The sequence below is a fragment of the Macaca nemestrina genome, chromosome 5, assembly GCF_043159975.1.
Source record: "Macaca nemestrina isolate mMacNem1 chromosome 5, mMacNem.hap1, whole genome shotgun sequence".
NCBI lineage: Eukaryota > Metazoa > Chordata > Mammalia > Primates > Cercopithecidae > Macaca > Macaca nemestrina.
Genome location: NC_092129.1, coordinates 10,389,792 through 10,402,847, shown reverse-complemented (window position 1 = coordinate 10,402,847; position 13,056 = coordinate 10,389,792). Strand labels below are relative to the sequence as shown.

General features: G+C 46.5%; 1 protein-coding gene across 2 annotated transcripts in view; it reads right to left on the bottom strand.

Moving 5' to 3' along the window:
• LOC105487511 (1-acylglycerol-3-phosphate O-acyltransferase 4) overlaps positions 1–12,339 on the bottom strand; it is a 145,524-nt gene extending 133,185 nt beyond the window's left edge. The window contains exon 1 of one of the 2 annotated variants that reach the window (XM_071095942.1): positions 12,206–12,339. The gene's annotated coding sequence lies outside the window, so the exon portion shown is untranslated. Of the gene's footprint in view, positions 1–11,617; positions 11,795–12,205 lie in introns of those variants that run through there. The other variant, XM_011750973.2, reaches the window with a different exon arrangement.
• Positions 12,340–13,056: the final 717 nt, after the last annotated feature.

Here is a 13,056-nt window from a genome sequence, read left to right as displayed (position 1 = left end):
ATGGGGGAGGGGCAGGAACGGGGCAGAACTCTAAAACTGCCGCCCTTCCCAGATAGGCTCCCTTAGAGAGCGCTCGGCTCTGTTTCCTTCTCAAAAGTCCCCACGGGTTTCCCTTCAGCAGGGAGCCTGTGCGGGTCTGGAGCTGTGTCCTCAAGGTATCCAGGCAGTCTACTGTGGAAGTCGTCTGCTTCATCCCAAAGTTCACATAAATGTTGTGTATTATATCATGGTATACTCATGTTTAATTTTTTAAAAATTCTTTTCCCTTGCCTGTTTCGGCAACACAGATGACTGAGTGAGGCGGCTGGGTCCCTCCTATGCTCTGGACACCCCTTGTTCACCACAAAGCGGCCCCCGCAGACGGCGCCTCGGCTAAGACCTTTGCATCCACCCTGGACGCCTCGCTGGCCGGGTCAGGAAACAGGGCCGCACTCACATGGACAGAGGATGTGCCAGGCCAACTCACACCAAAGGGAGGAGGCCTGGTCTTGGTGAGTCCGAGGTCCTACGAAGGGTACGGAGGGGGCTGTGCTGGGGGCCAAGCCCAGCTGCGTCCCAGCCCCGCTCCGCCAACGCTGCGCGCTGCACAGCCCCTGAGTCCGAGGTCCCACGGAAGGTACGGAGGGTACGGAGCGGGCCGTGCTGGGGACCAAGCCCAGCTGCATCCCAGCCCTGCTCTGCCAACGCTGCGCACTGCACAGCCCCTGAGTCCGAGGTCCCACGGAGGGTACGGAGGGGGCCGTGCTGGGGGCCAAGCCCAGCTGCGTCCCAGCCCCGCTCCGCCAATGCTGCACCGCACAGCCCCCGAGAGCCCCCAGTCTAGTGGCTCACAGGGAGGGTCCGAAGGAGGCAGGAACCAGCTCCAGGGTCTCATGCATGGAAAGTTCCCTCATCTGGAGGCTGTAAATCCTCCCTCTACCCAGACAGACTGAACATTTTTAGGAAATGGCAGCTGGAGGCGGGCTGGCGGTCATAGGGCACAGCCAGGTCGTGACCTTGCAAGCGCCTGCTTAAGGAAAGTGCATTTTCCCTGGTGAGGAAAGCTATACGGGAGCTGCTGAAGACCAGGCTCTCTTTAAAAAGACAAACAAGAGGCAGGGCATGGTAGCTCACACCAGTAATCCCAGCCTGGCCAACATGGTGAAACTGTCTCTACTGAAAATACAAAAAATTAGCTGGGTGTGGTGGCGGGCACCTGTAATCCCAGCTACTAGGGAGGCTCAGGCGGGAGAATTGCTTGAATCCGGGAGGCAGAGGTTGCAGTGAGCCAAGATCGTGCCACTGTACTCTGGCCTGGGCAACAGAGCGAGACTCTGTCTCGAAAAACAAAACCAAACAAGAAAAAGACAACAGTTCAGCCACTGGGGAAGACAGAAGGAATGGAAAGCAGGAGATCAGTCCTAATGTGGCAAAAGTCGGAATGAATATAAATAATTCAAAGAATTAGGCACATTTTAAATATTTCTCTGGTCCTCTCCCCTGACCTCCTCTCAAATTTGAACCCTATTATTCCTCTAGAGATGGAGGCCAAATGAGGATTTTAGTGACACCACAACATTTTCATTATATCATTTGGTCTTAAGTAACTTCCAGATTTCCACATGATTTGGGGGCCGCTTTATGGTGAACAAGGGGTGTCCAGAGCATAGGAGGGACCCAGCTGTCTCACTCAGATGGGAGGTCTTTTCACCCTAAAAGAAAATTCAGGAAAATTTCAGGAAAGGCAAGAATATGAAACGCATGTCCATGTGATTCTATTACAATATTTAGAGAGTAAAATCACACTGTGCTCAGGTATTGCTAGCTCTGGGGCTTTGGGAGAGTTAGTTAACCTCTCTGTGCCTCAGTTTCAAATTAGATTAGAGAAAATAATTGGCAACCCCCAGGGCTGGGGGCAAGCTGAAATGAGATCCTATGCAAAGCAGACAGCTTCCAGTAAGTGCTGCGTAACACATGTTGATTACAAAGTACATAAATGATTCCATTATAAGGTGTAATTGATAAGTGACCATTTGGGAAGAATATCATTGGAAAGTGACCTTTTTTCCCCCGTATTTACTATCTCAGGGCGGCGTCAAAGACACCGTCCATACAACAAGTTACCAAACCCTGCGGGCTTTCAGACCTGTGCCTTGTCTGCGCCTCCCCTCCCAGAGCTGCAGGACCCTCAGCCTCTCTCTGCTCCCTGCTGCGCCAGCCCACCTCGTTCCTCTGTTGTCCAGCCTCCCACCCTGTCCCGCCTCGAGCACCGGCCCACTCTGGTCTCTGGCACTCCCTGAGAAGCGTGCACACTGGGACCAATACTCCCCGCTTCCAGACCTAACGTGAGGGCTGTTCTTCTCTAGGAAGTATTTCAGGAAGCCCAGACTGGGCAGGGGTGGCGAGGCGTTCCCCTGGTGTGCCCGCGCATCCCCGCCCTGCAAGTCTTATCCATTGTGTGGGAACCCCTCACTGAGGTTTCTGTCTCGCCCTCTGGGCAGCAGGCTCCTCAAAGGCACTCGCAGGGTCGGCTTCCTGTGTGTATTCCCATGGGCTGAATATAGGGGTTCCCTAAGAAACACTGAAAGGAGATTCTGGAGTTGGGTGGGGAGCTGGAATAACTGGCCCCACTTCTGTCGACCTTTGAGAGCCTGAAAGCGAGAAGGCAGAAGGGAGATGGGAAGACAAAAGGGAGGGACACAGCAGTTATGGAACCCTTAGGGTCCCCCAGGACTAGTTATGGGACCCCCTAGAGTCCCCCAGGGCTGGGGAGCTGAAGCCTAACTTCAGGCAGGGTCCTGGGAAGGAAGTAAAGGTGGCCCCTCCTGTAAGTGAGAAGCACCAGGGATGGAAAGGGAAAGGCTTGAAATACCAGCAACTGTGGGGATGGATGCTAGGAGGCAAATTAATACTAGTGAGAACTGGGTGGTGGATTAGTACTCACTGCTGGACTGGGTGCTGGATCACTACCCACTGCTGGACTGCAGTGGCGCAGCACTCACTGTGATGGTCAAGGAAACAGCAATGAAATCCCCAGGTGGGAGTAGGTTTGTGAGTACCTCTCTGGATTCTTCTTGAGATATGGTAATCTGTTCACTCCAGGAAGGTTTGGGAAGGAGGCTCCCTAAACTGGTGGGTGGAGAGGGGAACGAGGAGGGCCTGTCTGCACAGATCTGGGTGTGGAAGGGGTCCTGTCAGATCATCCAGCCTCGCCCAGTTCCTCGCTGCACCGGGCTGCCGTGGTGCCAGCATGACCCCCACACAGACTTATCAGGGCGGAAAGCACTAAATATTTGAATACATTACGGCCATGTGTCTACTTTTAAGTTGGTTTACGATTATTTTTCAATTCCCATGTAAAGTATTTCTTCATTTAAATTAATGAATTGCCACTTTTGTTGGGACCCTATTAGTCCTCAGAAATGGGTTTGCTTTGATTGGACCAACCGGAATTCTGAGTGTACCTGACAGGGCTGGGAATTCCCCCTCAAGCAGTGGGTCTCAGTTGTGGGCAAGTTTGTTCCTCTAGGGGATTTTTGGCTCTCACAAGTAGGAGTGGGATGACTCCCCCTGGCATGTAACAGTTAGAGGCCAGGAATGCGGCTAAGCATCCCATTCTGCACAGGTCGGCCTCTTCCACAACAAAGGATTACTGGGCCCAAAATCTCAACATGGAGATTGAGAAACACCTCTGGCGAGGAGGCCAGCGATGAGGCAACCCTGATCACCTGACTTCTTGTGCCCATCTATTCTCTAAGCCACAACACACATTCAGTGCTGGGTACTCTGCTCTGTGCTACAAACGGTGCGATTACACCTCCATGCCATCAATGAGCATCAGTGCAGTTATGAAGAGAGGACTGTAATCATTGTCATGGAATGTAATCATCTAGAAAAAGTGACTGTTTTATGAAGGATGAATGGGGTGATGGGAGAACGTCAGGAAAGCAGAGGCTGGAGGCAGATGCTAGAAATGGACTCACAGGCATAGAAATGGTTCCTATGCAGGCTACCCACACAAGAGGCCGAAGAATCTGCTCACCATCCGCCTTGCAACCTGCCCTTCCCCCAACAGAAAAGAGACAAGAAAAGAAATGAGCCCGATGACTTACTCCTGGGAGGCAGGACACAGTCTGAGATGATTGCATTGATTGTCTGCTGATGGCTGCAGTATCCTGGGAAGAAGATGTGCTTGCATGGACAGATAAGTTCTTTAAAATATCATCCATCTCGGTTAACCTCTACCACAGAAGACTGACAGCTCACGAGGAGCCCATGGAGATGGGCAAGAGACCAGATTTCACTCTAGGATCAATTCACGTCTCCCATTCTCATTTCAGAGTTCATCTAAGATAAGCACTCGCAGGATCTTTGCAGATAATAATCTTCCTTCAAACTCAGTGGTGGATTTGTGGAAAGTCCACTGAAGAACAGAAAGCCTCTGACTCCATCCACCCACCGCCTTGGGAACTCTGAGAGCAGCCACCACAGGTATCCTCGGGAGTAGCTGCTCAGTCAAGTTCAATCCTTGGTTAAACACTGGTTTTAAGAAGAGTTCATCTTTAATTAAATGTATGTACTGCATTGTCACTCAGATGGTTTTAATCACAAGGCCCTCTCCCTTCTCCCACCATCTCTGACTAAACCACGATAAAACCAACACTCCCTGAAAACTATAGTCGTATAAAGTACTGCTGTTAGTTTTTCTCCAAGTTCTAAAATACTACCTTTTCTTGCAGTAATTTTGCTGCTCTTAACAACTAGGATGAAAGGCATGCAAAGGTCTACACAGTAGAGATTTGTTCATTATTTGAAAAATATTAGCTGGGGGCCGGGCACAGTGGCTCACACCTGTAATCCTAGCACTTTGGGAGGTCGAGCTGGGCAGATTGCTTGAGGTCAGGAGTTCGAGACCAGACTGGCCAACATGGAGAAACCCCGTCTCTACTAAAAATACAAAAAAAAAAAAAAAAATAGCCAGGTGTGGTGGCACACCGCTATAGTCCTAGCTACTCAGGAAGCTGAGGCAGGCTTGAATCCAGGAGGCAGAGGTTGCAGTGACCTGAGACTGCGCCATTGCACTCCCGCCTGGGCAACAAGAACAAAACTCTGTCTCAAAAAAAAAAAAAAAAGAAAGAAAAGAAAAGAAAAATATGGTAGTACACACCTGTAGTCCCAGCTACATGGGAAACTGAAGCAGGCGGATTGCTTGAGCCCCGGAATTCAAGGCCAGCTTGAGCAACAAAATGAGACTGGCCTCTTAAAAGAAAGACCAGTCTCACTTTTAACATTTTAAACAAAACTAAAAAATAAACTTACTACACATCTGTTACGTGCCAGGGTCTGCACTGGGCATGGGAGATAGACTATGCAATATGCCGTGGCAAGGTATGAATGTGCAGGGGAAAGCAGAGCCCACATGATCTGAGTTCACATCTCAGCTCTGCTCCTTCTTATGATCTAGCTGAGTTGCTTAATCTCCCTCATCTTTACTTTCTCTCTCTGTAAAATGGAGCATGATGAATGTTTTCACATGCTAGTTTTGTTATGAGGCTAAAATGAGTTAATAAATGTGAAGTCCATGTACTGGCACATAGGAGGCCCTCAGTCAAGGCAGGCTGTTATCATTCTCGCACATCCTGTAGGTCAGCCAGTCACCTCAGTGTCTCTAATGACCTCTGCAGGTTACCTGGCATATCCTAGACTGAGGTATCATCTCCCACAGGAATGTTTTATTCTTCTATAAAAAAACACAATGGGGGTCAGGCGCGGTGGCTCACGCCTGTAATCCCAGCACTTTGGGAGGCCGAGGTGGGCGGGTCACGAGGTCAGGAGATCGAGACCATCCTGGCTAACACAGTGAAACCCCATCTCTACTAAAAATACAAAAAATTAGCCGGGTGTGGTGGCGGCGCCTGCAGTCCCAGCTACTCGGGAGACTGAGGCAGGAGAATGGAGTGAACCCGGGAGGCGGAGCTTGCAGTGAGCTGAGATCTGGCCACTGCACTCCAGCCTGGGCAACAGAGCAAGACTCCGCCTCAAAAAACAAACAAACAAACAAACAAACAAAAACACAATGGGATACATGTGCAGAATGTGCAGGTTTGTTACATAGGTATGCATGTGCCGTGGTGGTTTGCTGCACCTACTGACCCATCCTCTAAGTTCCCTCCCCTCGCCCTACCCTCCAACAGACCCTGGTGTGTGTTGGTCCCCTCCTTACAGGAATTTTAGTGTCTGGCTTCAAAGTACCATAAAGTTCAAAATGCACCTCTCATCTTGGAGGATCCTACACAGAAATGACCATGAAGCAGTTCTGATGTTTAACCTGAGCAGAGATGCCTGTGCCAACCAGAGTTATTGGGAACAGCATCATGCTGATATCATCTGAGTTTAAAATAACCAAGAAAAAGAAGAACTCACTAAATGTTTTCTCCCAAGGTCAGCCAAGCAGAGGGGTGTGGTTTTCCAGAGGAACTTTGTCATGTTGCCCATAGAATTTCCAGGCTGACAGTGGAACTTAAGTGGGGGGAAACAATTCTAGTAAGAAGAGTTTCATAAGAAAGTGCTGCAACGAGGTCTCAACGCTCTTTGTGTTGGGTCTCTAGAGCCTCTGCTAGTTTCTGGATGCACTGCTGTTACGATATAAGACTGAAAGGTGTAGGGGGTTGAAACCCACTTGTTTTTATCAGAGCAAGACACAGACTTGCAGTGTGTTATGAGAAATCAGCTCCAAAGGACATGAGGATATTCAGTAAACTAATGGGTATGTAATTTGACACAGGTAGTTTTTCTCTTTTAAAATGCTATACTTTGAGTCGATGTGGGGGCAGCTATTGTCACCTGGAAATCTATGAGTAATTCACTACGAAAGGGAATCTTGAGAGATTCTCTCTCTCAGCTTCTTTCAGAAAGAGAATACACAAGCCTTCTCTTCCTCTGTGTCTCCTGTATTAGAAATTCCACTCTTCCCATTTAGTTAACTAACAAATGTTTACCATCCTTACGCTCAACCAGCGTGGAAGATACAAAAAATATACAAAATGGACAAGTCAACAGCTAACCACTTGATCCCTCCCTGCCCAGCACAGTTTATGCTGTGTGTGAACGATTTATAAAACTGTTCAATGAAAGAAGCATCCTGTTTCATTAGCCAATAAATGCTTCTATTAGAATACCCCAGGGCAGGCGCGGTGGCTCACACCTGTAGTCCCAGCTGCTGGAGGAGGGGGGCTGAGGCAGGAGGACTGCTTGAGCTTAGGAGTTAGAGGTTGCAGTGAGCCAGGATGGCGCCACTGCACTCCAGCCTGGGTGACAGAGCGAGACCCTGCCCACCCCCCAAAAATGTCATACCCCCATGGTTTAGGGGGCTGTTTCCACATTGTCTTCCTGATAGATCCTAAGCTTCTTTAAGGAAGAACCACTTTCCCATTTATTGCTATGTCTATAATATATAGTGCCTGAGACATGATAGTCAACACTATTTGTTGAATAAATGAAGGGATGGATGGGTGGATGGAGGACAGATGGATGTATCATGTATGTGTGAATGGATGAAGGAACAGTGACTGAAAGGTAGGACGTACGATCAAGGGAAGAAGTAGAGCAAATTAGATTGGAGAAACAAGTTAAGACAAATAATGAAACCGACGGGAAATCTTTGTGAAGCGAGAGAGCCAAGGAAAAGAAGACAGGTTAGATGGATTGTTCCATGATAATGTTAACAAAAAATTATACTCCTTTTAAGGTATTTCCTCTTATTCAGTCATTAGAAGAAAATGGATATCAGCCAGTCGTGGGGTTTCCCTTGGAAACCCTTTAGACATTTGAAAATTATAACTATTTAAACTGCATCTTGTTTTGCTCACAGTTGCATCTGTGGGACCTGACACATATTAAACACATAATAAACATCTGTTGAAAGAAAGAGTTCATGCTTTAAGCTTCCTCTTTTCTACAGCCAGGCAGCAATTGCAGACCGAAGCCCATGCATGAAGCCAGATTTCAGAGTTCCAGCGCTTCCTTTCCAAACTGATTCACACACAAAGAATAATGAATTTGAGTTGCCCAAGCTCTAGGAAATGTTACATGATTATTATGATTGTATTTCAAAATATGAGTGATGAAAGGCGTTTCTCCAAAGATTTAGATGTCAAACACCTTTCAGAAATGTGAATGTGGGCCAGGCGTGGTAGCTCACGCCTGTAATCCCAGCACTCTGGGAGGCCAAGGTGGGTGGATCAACTGAGGTCAGGAGTTTAGACCAGCCTGGCCAATATAGTGAAATTCTATCTCTACTAAAAATACAATAAAAATAAAAAATAAATCAGCTGGGCGTGGTACCACATGCCTGTGATCCCAGCTACTCGGGAGGCTGAGGCAGGAGAATCGCTTGAACCCAGGAGGGGGAGGTTGTGGTGAGCCAACATCACGCCATTGCACTCCAGCCTGGGCGACAGAGCAAGACTTCATCTTAAAAAACAAAGAAATGTGAATGCAGCTTTGTCCCATAACCATTGGACCTCCTTTCCAGAATAAGGGAGACTGCACAACATGTGTGAGATTTACCAAACCCTCATTTGAGTATCCAATAATTTAAAACAACGGCAACGGCAGTTATTATGAAGATGACATTCTGGGTAAGTTCCTGGTTCCCTCTTCCCCAGTTTCGTATCTGTTTACAGTCTAGCGTAAGTCTGGCCATTTGTTGTTAAGATGAAGCTAAAAAAATATTGGATTAGGAAGAATTTTGCCTTCTGTTCAGTCTTTCTTCTAATAGTCTTTCTTTTTCTGATTAAGAAAAACTCATCCCCAAATCTACATCTACTTACGCTTTCAACCAGCACAGAGTATACCTGCTCTACTTCTACACTAAAGACTGACCTCTCCCTTCTTGGAGTTAAGAACCCTGAACCATGATCCATTTCTTACCACCCATCTTTGCTATCTAGGACATCCTCTCCTTCTTCCCTTGAACCATCTGCCTCCTCTCCTATAAAGCTTCGGCAGCAGGATCAGGACTCTCCCACTAGTGTTCTTCTCATACTAACTGCATCTCCTTGACTGGCTGTTGCTTTCCCCTTCCTTCCAGCTGTGTGCTCATCTCTTCGCCACCGCTGTTTGGTGGATTTTAAACTTGAGAGCACAGACAACAACTGCTGCCTTCTTCACCAATTCCACAGCAGAGCCTCGCAGACAGTGAAATCCCAATACAGTGACGACTCACTCACCCTCTGGGTGTCACCTCTGTCGGCCTCTTCCATGGGACCCCTACATTTACTTTCTACTCATAGCTCCACTTAGCTTCCCCAGGCCAAAGCTGCTAACTGTTTGAACCTCTACTCAGCGTCTGAATATCAGAAAGTGTTTTGTTTGTGCATTGGGTTTGGGTTTTTTGTTGTTTCTGTTTTGGCTATGCTTCCGAGGAAGTCTTGCTCTTTTTCCTTCGAATTCTATTCCATTAGGCTTTTTTGCTGTGAAATTGCTGAGTCTGGAAACTCAAGAGAACCGACATGGCAGACTTTGACTTACATGCTGTCAATCTGCTTTGGAAGGTCATGTGGCAAATCTGCCCTTGAGGACCATTTTCAGGCAGGAAAAACAGTAATTTAAGCCTGGCTGCTTTTCAGAATTCTTTGCAAACATCAAACACTCACAATCCAACCGTTTCTCTGTGTACTAACATGTGCTTTTCAAAATGAGTGTCATATTCTTTTTAGTAATACTTTTCTATGTTTTATGCCCTTTAAATAGTTCTCGTCTTTAACTCTATGTAGCTCTAGTTTGTTTTCTGCCATATGCTATTTTGCCCCATTTTCAGGTAACTTTTCTACCTGAATTACTTAGGACCTCTGGATTTACAGCAGATTTTATAAGACATAGATGATAGCATATTTAGATAAGGATCACAGCAAACAGAACCTCATTGAAACCACCCGTGCTTCCTGCTTCCACATGGCAGGGTTGCTCGAGGTTTATAAGTAATGATTTTGGCTTTAGCAGCCGGAAGGTATGATGAGGGCTAAGTGACCTTCACACATGTTTATCCTAAATTATAGATAATTTTAAGAGTCAAGAATGGGATTACTACTTATCTGTTTTATAAAGGCTAATTATTTGGGATGCCCATCAGAAGAATGGTATCCCTTATCAAACACTTCCTTAGACGTACTGAATAAAAGCATCAGTTTAGCCGGTACCTGTTAAGAGGCCTATTGGGACTACGTCTTTCTAAGAGATGTGTTATTTGATTCTAATTATAATTAACTTTGCTTATTACTAAGTAGATAATAATTTTCTCATTTCATATTTTTTCTCAATATCAATTTTTCTCCCCAGAGAGAACATTCAGAAGATGTAGTCCTTTTAACGTAGAACTCTGCCTGTTCTCCTTGCCTGCCTCCCATGTCCCTAAACACACACACACACAAACACACACAAACACACATCTCCCTTCTCTCAAGATACTTTTTTTCCAACTGAGAGTGGTTGACTAATCACAGATGAGTTAATCCTTCCACAGTTTTGAAAAAGTCTAGCAACCCTCACCTTGAAGAGCGTGAATAGCGTGGCTAATCCATCTAAGAACAATGCACGATAATGAAAAACGGAGAATCCTGTCGGGCAGTTAATTTGTTACTCATACTTGTTGAACTTAAGATTTAGAGCTAAAGAAGTGCAGACGAGAGCAAAGACCCATCTTTTAAATATTTAGGCTTTTAGGCAAACCTGGGCAGGCAATATCACATTTATCAGTGCGAATTCTCCAACGCTCTCTAAAACTTTATTTCAATGATCTCACCTCCTGTAAGGAATTAATTCCCCCTTAGCTTTACCACAGGATCAATATCATATCTTGAGAAGTGTTTAGGTTTTCTAAAAAAAGACCAGACACTGAAGACTTACATAAACATCAAAGCATTCCTTTTTTAATTCCTCGATATGATGGAGAAATTCATAGGCCGAAAATTAGGTAAATAGAGAGGTAATTACCAATGCCTGTTTCCTTGACAACTCCCCTCCCCCACCCCTCCTGTGATAGGGAAAAACCAAAATGAAAGTGAGGAGGGGTAGCCACAAGCCAGGCTGGATTTTAGCAAAGCAAAGCAAGAAGCAGAGCAGAAAGCTGCAAATGAGACACAAAATACAAATAAATCAATGTATATCAGGGCTGCATATTGTGTAGTATTTTTGTGGTTGCCATAGAAACGTCAGCGACGGAAGAACATGTTGCATGACACAGAAGAGAGCAATATGTAATAGGAACATTCCCCCCACCACCACCCCGCGCCCGGCTTCGTCTATGGCAGAGAAAATGCTTTAGCCCCGGGAGGGGGCTGGGTGGGTGGGTAAATGAAGCCAGGAACAGCAGCTTGAAATCACAGCCCAGAAAGGGACGCTCACCCGGCTCCAGCACAAAGCGAGGCTCCTTTTGTACCAGCAGAGCCTCTCTTTGCCTCCCTCCAGGCGCCCCCTGCACCTTTCCCCCGCTCGCCTTGCACTCCCCCTCCCCCGAAGCCTACCCCTTCCAGAGGTCCTAAGGAAATCCAGCCCAGGAGAGAAAACATGATAGGAAGAGGAATGCAAACAGCCACACCCAGCGGGAAAGGTGCCTGCGAACCGCACCAGGAGCACCTACCTCCTTCCTGGCAGCCTTTGGCACATGGACTTAGAAACCAGAAGCTGAGACGGAGCCGGCTGGGTTCAGAAATTGCCACTAGTTTATAAGAGCTGTAAGTCAGCCAACACTGGAAAGAAAAAGCGAGACTCCACCCATGGGGTGGACCCTTCAGGAAGAAAAAAAAAAAAAAAAGTGGTCCTCAGCTGACGTCTCTCCCCACCCATGTCACTTCCTTTTAAAGCTACAAGTTAGCAGTTGCCGAGAGGGAAGAGCGAGCTGGTGTAATATGAGTCACTCCCTTCCCCTTCCAATTAGTGTAAGGCAGTGCTTCAGTTGGCCTCACGTTTGAAATCGCTTTTGAAATCTGGCTCGGGAAGCTGCCAGGATTAAAAAAAAAAAAAAAAATCAAAGCCCCCTAGAAGTGGCCTTGCTTTCTCTCCCCTTTCTCCCAAATCCTGTTGCTTCCCTGCGCCCTAACGGCTCCTCCGACCTCAACCCAGACTCTAGCTCCATCTGTGTTGCAACCTGGAAATTGTCCTCAGTTGGCTCATTTTTAATTCAGCAAGCATTGGATCAATATGCCCACCCTCAAAACTCTCCCCTCACCTCTCCTCGCTCCGCCGTGCTGGAAGGAGATTGCGTTGCACTCAGAAGAGTCTAAAACCATCTTGAACAAAATAAGCCTCAGCACTCAAGAGATTGAGATGTTAAGAACTGGGATGAAAGAAGCTTGGAGGTCGATTGATGGATTTTCTGCTTTCAAACCCTGGCACCATGGTTGATTACCACTGCACAGGCGTGCACAGCCATGCACACACACACCGTCGCATGCTCACATGCACGTGGCATTTACGCAGGTGTATTACAGAGGGTCTGGGCAGCTCTTTATGGTAAAATAGTGTCGTCACAGTTTTAAAAAGGGTGGGCTGTTTGAGAGTCCAGAAATGCTAGGTTCTAGAAAATTATTTCAATTTCAAAACACTGAAGGTGTATTCCTTTCAAATGTCCAGTATTACAGCCATTGTCAAAATAATATTTAACTATTTACTTGGCTCCTGGGTTAACCCTGTTCTTTAGATGTTTACAATCTATAAAGGAAAAATACATGTGCTCACAAATAGCTCGAGCACATTGCAGAATTACTAAGAGCTATGCAAGTGTCAAAACCAGTGTGTCATGAAGACAGAATAGAAAGTGCTTTTTTGATTGCAATGGGGGAAAACATTGATCATTCAGGAAACAGGGTTTGGAGTGGGTCCTAGGGGAAGTGGCATTTTTCTTGTCTGTGATGAGAGAAGGAGAGTGAAGCAGAACCGGGTGGAAGAGAAAGGACATGTGAGGCAAAAAAAAAAAAAAAAAAAATCAGAACAGAAACCCATTTGTGGCAATAACTTGTTTTAATATCCATGTGAAAATAAATTTGACCACAGAGTAATGCTTATAAAAGATGTTTATAA